We start from the raw sequence: 6,111 nt of genomic DNA on the forward strand, positions 1-6,111 counted from the left end.
CCCACAGTGAGAAATATTATGTTGTGGAATACTCTGCAGAGGGGAGTTGTTGCACAAAAGCGGTTCGTTTTTCTGGAGGCCTGTAAAGATTACAGACACACAGTCATCAGTCGGCACAAAAGGTTGTATTTGTTTGCAAACAAGGTCAGAGTGGGGCACTGATGCCCAAATCAGCTTTTGACAAACTAATTGTGTTTGCAAGCGGAATTTATTTTTTCTCTCCTGAGCACGTGTGCAGACACCGGAACTCTTACAGCTACTTCCGTTTCATACAAGCATACATGTAGTTACATCATTACATACATCACATATATAGTATAATTAGCTACTTAAGTATGCGGGGCGGAGGGGTAAATATGTAACAGCTTATTAAGCATGCCCAGAAACTACAACAGTTCGCCAAAAGTTCATACCCCAAGGCCACAGTCAATTGAATTCCAGCTTCTGTAATCAGCATGAGAAAGACTAAGGCGGGTGAGGGGGAGAGAGTGTAATCAGCATGAGAAAAACTGAGATGAAAGAGGAGAAGAGAGAAAGGAGCCTTGGACCGTATTTCTTTCTTATCGAGAGTAAGATGCAGGCTGTGCATTTCTAACAATATTCCATTTTTAACAGAGTGATGAAAGATATAACCCTTGAGACTTTTAAAACTATACTGGACAAAGTACTAGAAGCTGTAGTTCAGGGAAAAACCCAAAGTTAGCTCCAGGCAGATGAAGTAGATTATCTAAAATGTCTTTTTAGTCTCTAATTTCTGTAATTCTGCAGTTATATTTCATTGCTCAGAAATTGTTCCTGACAGAAGAACCAACAGAATGGTGATGCACAGACCTCTTCCTCCAGCTGTAACTGTTGCTTCAATTCAGGAATACAACTCTATCAAGACAGAACAAAGAATGTAGTTCAGGGGTGGACAATTATTTGGGACAGAGGGCTGCTTACCCAGTTTTGGCAAGCTGTCAAGGGCCACATGCATAGCCCAACCCCTAGATGGGTGTTCCTCCCCTTGACAGGTGCCCTGCTCCCTGGTCACCATTTTGGGACCAATGTCCTAATGTCTTGGGACCAGTGTCTCAGGACCAGCACTGGCAGGGCCTAGAGTGGGGAGCAGGCTGTCAGGGGTCTGTGGAGCTGGGCTGGACTGCACCAACAGGGAGGGGGGGAGCTGGCCTGGATCCACAGAGCCCCTGCTGGCCAGGACCCTGTACTCCTGCTGCCCTGCTCTGGGCCCCTCTAGTGCTGGCCCCAGGACACCAGTGTGGGTGCCACACTCCCGCTCACTCCCAGTGCCCCCCCAGCCCTGCAGTACAGGCGGGGGGCAGCTTGCAGCCCCAACCCCATGCTCACCAGCAGGTAATGAGCTGGTGCTGAGTGCGGGGAAAAGTGGCCCTGATGGGTGAGCCCGGAACAGCGCAGGGCCAAGGCTGGCAGCGGGGGCGGGTTACAAGCTGGTGCGGAGCATGGGAAAAGTGGCCCCTTGCCTGCCCCATGGTTGGTGACCCATGCTGTAGCCACTCACAGCCCACATAGGGCTGCCTGTACCGGCTCAAGACAGCCATGCGTGGACTGTGAGCAGCTGCAGCATGGAGCACCGGCCACAGGGTGGCCAAGGGGCCACTTTTCCCTGGGCTCCTTCCCTGACTGGCATCCTCCTCCTTACCAGAGTTTCCAGTGCAGTGCACTCGTATGGTCCCAGGGCAGAAGCCCATGCTGGGGCTTCCAGCTGGGGGAGTGGGTCTGGGCGGACCCTGCTGTTGTGGGAGCCTGTCAGGCTCCCCCTGGGTCTTACTGCCTCTGGTTTCTGTCATTTTTGACAGGAACCAAGAACAGATCAATATTAATTTTCTTAATTTTTTGAAGCCTCACAGGCCAGATAGAATGGCCTTGTGGGCCGGATCTGACCCATGGGCTGTATTTTACCCACCCCGATGTAGTTGTATCCTGTTGCCTGCCACTTTAAAGGCTGGGGCAGGCAGCTGCCAGGTGCCTGATGAGGGCAGCCATTTTCAAACATAGGGCAGGCAGGCAGGGCCAGCAGTTAGCTGCTTCCAACCAAGGGAGCAGAACCATACAGCCCCCTTGCTGTGTGGAACACTCTGGATGTAAGGTAAGTAGTTAAGGAGATGGCTTGGAGGCTCCTGATCCTGGGTAAGACCTAAAATTGCACTCTGCCAGGGACAGGTGGCCTGGTGGGGCTCCTGGTGGTGTGGGAGCCCCAGGAAATGCCAGGCCAGTTACCTCCCCAGTGAAAGGTGAGTGCCTCCTAACTTCCTGTTGGGGCTAAGATTGGACAAGGGGAGCTTAGACCCCAGGTGAGCCCTGAGGTAGGGCCTGGGTCAGGAGGGGGGACCCTGGCCAGAACCCAGGCTCACCCTAGAGTCCTGTGGCTGCAGAGTGGGAGCCAGAGAGAAGCTCCCGAGTGTGGGTGTAGTGGCTCTGAGAAGGGGTGTAGTAAAGAAGCCCTGAGAGGGGGCATAGGGGCCTGGGACAGGGTGTAGTGAAGATGCCCCATGAGGGGGTGTAGTGGCCCCAGGAAGGGGCACAGCAAAGAAGCCTTTGTGAGGATGCTGAGAGTCAGAAGTGAGAGAACCTAGCACAAGGTGAGCTCCAGTGGGGAGTAAGAGTCCCATGTGAGACTCTGGATCTTGGGTCCCAGTGCCAACCACTGAAGAAACACCTGAAAGGCATGGGACACATAAAGGGAATGTTGAAGCATGTACTAAGGCCCTGATTATCTGGAGGGTTTAGAAATGGGTAGTCTCCTGCCTTAGTAACAATTTTCATATTTTTTCTATCAAGGCATGGCATGTGAGCAAGGTGAGAGGTTACCCCAAAGACAGGTAGGCAGCCAGCAGAGACCGAGCAAAGAGGCCACCCTGTTACAAAGTCATTGGAATTACAATGTATGCTTAAACACTTCCCTGAATCAGGGTCTGAAAGTCTTCACCATTTTTTGAAAGGGCCAGTCTTTGAATTATTCTCTCTTCTCTGCTGAGGCTACTGAAAAGGCAGCTGTAGTTATGTTCTTGAAAAATTTGACTTAAGCAAAATGGTGTTAAGCAAATCCAGTTTCCCCATAAGAATCAATTGTATTATGTACTGTTCTGATTCAACTTCTGTTTCAATGATTCAATGGAACAGTGTTTCGTTTAGTTTTGAAAGCACTGTTCTGTTTCATTTCATTGAAACTGTTTTGCTGTTTCGATGATGTTTTGCTATTTTTGCCTATAGGTAATTATGAAGAAACATACAATGCAGCAGCCAGGCAGATTCGGGGATCACCCTGTGAGGGCTGTGCCAGAGTCCTCCTCAGGATGTAAGCCACTGACCTGCCTGCTAGATCAGAGAAGCTGGGTGCTGCCACCTAGATCCAGCACTGGGAAGATTGCTGCTGCTTCTGGCCCCAGCATACAACACCAGCCTCCTGTCATCTAGCAGGCAGATCAGGGGCTCTCCCTCATCCGCAGGAGAGCTGCAGGGGCTGTACCAGAGTCCTCCTGGTGTGGGTCCCTGATCTGCCTGCCAGATGACAGACTGGTACTGGGTGCAGCCTGCACCCAGTACAAGGAAGATCAGTGTTGCTGAAGACCCCAGGGGGCAGCACCCAGCTTCTGTCACCCGGTAGGCAGTTTGGAGGAATTCACCTCCCAGGAGGACTCTGGCACAGTCCCTGCAGTCCTCCTGGGGGAGCCAGCAGGGCCTCAATCTGCCTGCTGGCTGACAGAAGCTGGGTGCTGCTGCCTGAAGCCAGTGGGGCTGGAGCAGATCAGCTTGTGCAGGGACCCACTGCCCCAATCTTGGTGTGGGGGAAGGTCTCTACACAAGCTGGCCTGGCCCAGGCCCGCAACCACCTTGAGCTTGGATCAGAGTGGGTGGTCCCCATATGAGCTGATCTGCCCTGGCCTTGTACCAAGTTTCAAAGCCAGGTTTACTGGCTTCAGCACTGGTTCCAGGTGGCAGCACCCACCTCCTGTCATCCAACAGGCAGACTGGGGACTTGCCCACACCCCTGGGAGGGCTGCAAGGGCTTTGCTGGCATCCTCCCGGGGGTGTGAGCCCCTGTTCTGCCTGCCAGGTGACAGGAGGTGGGTGCTGCTGCCTGGGGCCAGTGGAAGCACTGATCTTCCTGGTGCTGGGTGTGGGCTGCGCCCAGCACTGTTCTGTCATCTGGAAGACAGACTGGAGACTGCACCCCTGGGAGGACTCCAGCACAGCCCCCGCAGCCCTACTGGGTGTGCAGGCAAGCCCCCAATCTGCCTTCCAGATGACAGGAAGCAGGTGCTGCTCGCTGGAACTGGTGCTGAAGCCAGCAAGCCTGGCTTTGACACTTGAAACATTTCAAAACTTTTTTAATGTTTCAAGTTCCCTTTGTTTCATTACAAAGCTGTTTTAAAGGCTTTTGTTTCATTTCAATTTCAATTTTTCAAGCTCAAAATGCATTGAAGCAGCTTCAAAATGAAATGCTGGGTGAAATTTCGCATAGCCCTAATGTCCAGCAGTAACTTGGCCAGTATTTCCTATTTGAGACATTCACAATGTCAGCTTTGAGACATTCACAATATATTGCCTAGTACTAGATCTAAACCTGTGAAATGAAAGGCTTAACTTTGACCAATAAACTCTTGAGGCAATTTAATGCTTATAAATATATATATCTAATAAAGATCAGCAACAATATTAACTGTAAATCTGCTTTGAAACAGAATTAAAGCAAACTAGTCATTTGATCAATTTAAAAGAAACCCAAAATGTACATCTTTTCATTTGATGATGAATCTGGACCTGAGATTCTTTCAGGTAATCCTGGAAATATGGTCCCTCTCTAATAGTATGGTAGGTGCATGTCAGGGATCATAAAATATCCTGCAAGGAAAAATATGAACAGATTCTGGAAGAGATTAGTGAGGGAAGAATTTATGCTTAAATCAAGATGTGAGGCAATATCAGCTCCTAAAACTAGGCTTTCATTCTTGAAGATGCCCATACTTTAAAGCTTAAGTCCTTCAAGTTCTCTTATTTATTAGACAAAAAACATTAAACTTCAAGAAAAAAATGATTTTTGCCAAGATCATTCACAGGTTTTTTTTCCAAATAATTTGATTGTTTCTGTTTTGATTTCATTATTGATTTATTTTAAGCAGATCATATTTTCTGATGTGTTTTAAACAAATAAATCACAAACCTTATAACTTTTCAAGATACTGTTGTTTATAGTGTGGAATTCTTAAGTGTTTGAGATTAATGGGAAAGATATTCAGAAGAAATAGTGATGTTCCTGTCTTTGATTTCAATCTATAAGAAAATCCGCCCCCTCACCCCAAATCTAAATTGCTGAGATTCCTCCATATTTCTTCCATATTTTTTCTTTTGTTCAACATATAGCCTATTGTATTGTTGTTAACTCTTGCAATTTTGTTTCAAGTCTCTTAATATTTTATGTTTCTCTTAAAGCTTCTGTATGTGATAGTCAAGACATTACCTGATAATTTTAGTCTTTGTTAAAAGCCAGAAGTAAATTTTAGGACTTGTGCTTGTGGAGAAGAGATTTTAAACATGATACTGATCCAGAAGGCACATATATTTTTATTATTTTAATTTTAAATCTAAATGTCATGACCATTCAGAGGCATGATTTATATCTATGATTTTTGAATATTTATAGTTTATCCAATCAGTCTTTGAGTGTAGATTTACTTTTCAAAGTTTGAATCTAGGTTTAACTTGACAAATAGGTATGTATAGCTATAGGTGAGCATGAGCTTCAGAAAATGCTGTTTTGAATGCATATAATTATGTTACCCAGATGTTTATGTCTAAACACTCACATTTGTGAGTCAGCAGTCTTATACCCATAATGGTCTGATTTTTTTTTTTTTTTTTTTTTATTAACTCTTCATATACATTCATCATAATTTTTTTTATATCTGTGGAAGAAATCAAACTTCGCGTTGTGGTTGAATCGGAACTGAGAGAGCCATCTTTTCTTTATTCAGGGCTATACTGTGATCACAGGGAGAATCCACACAGCAAGAGGAATCACCCTTGTCTGTTTCAAAGGATTTCTTGCACTCTCTAAGTTTTAGAAGCATATTTATACTGTCCCATGGTACA

The sequence above is a fragment of the Crocodylus siamensis genome, chromosome 8, assembly GCF_052110815.1.
Source record: "Crocodylus siamensis isolate JL-2025a chromosome 8, ASM5211081v1, whole genome shotgun sequence".
In the NCBI taxonomy this organism is placed as follows: Eukaryota; Metazoa; Chordata; order Crocodylia; family Crocodylidae; genus Crocodylus; species Crocodylus siamensis.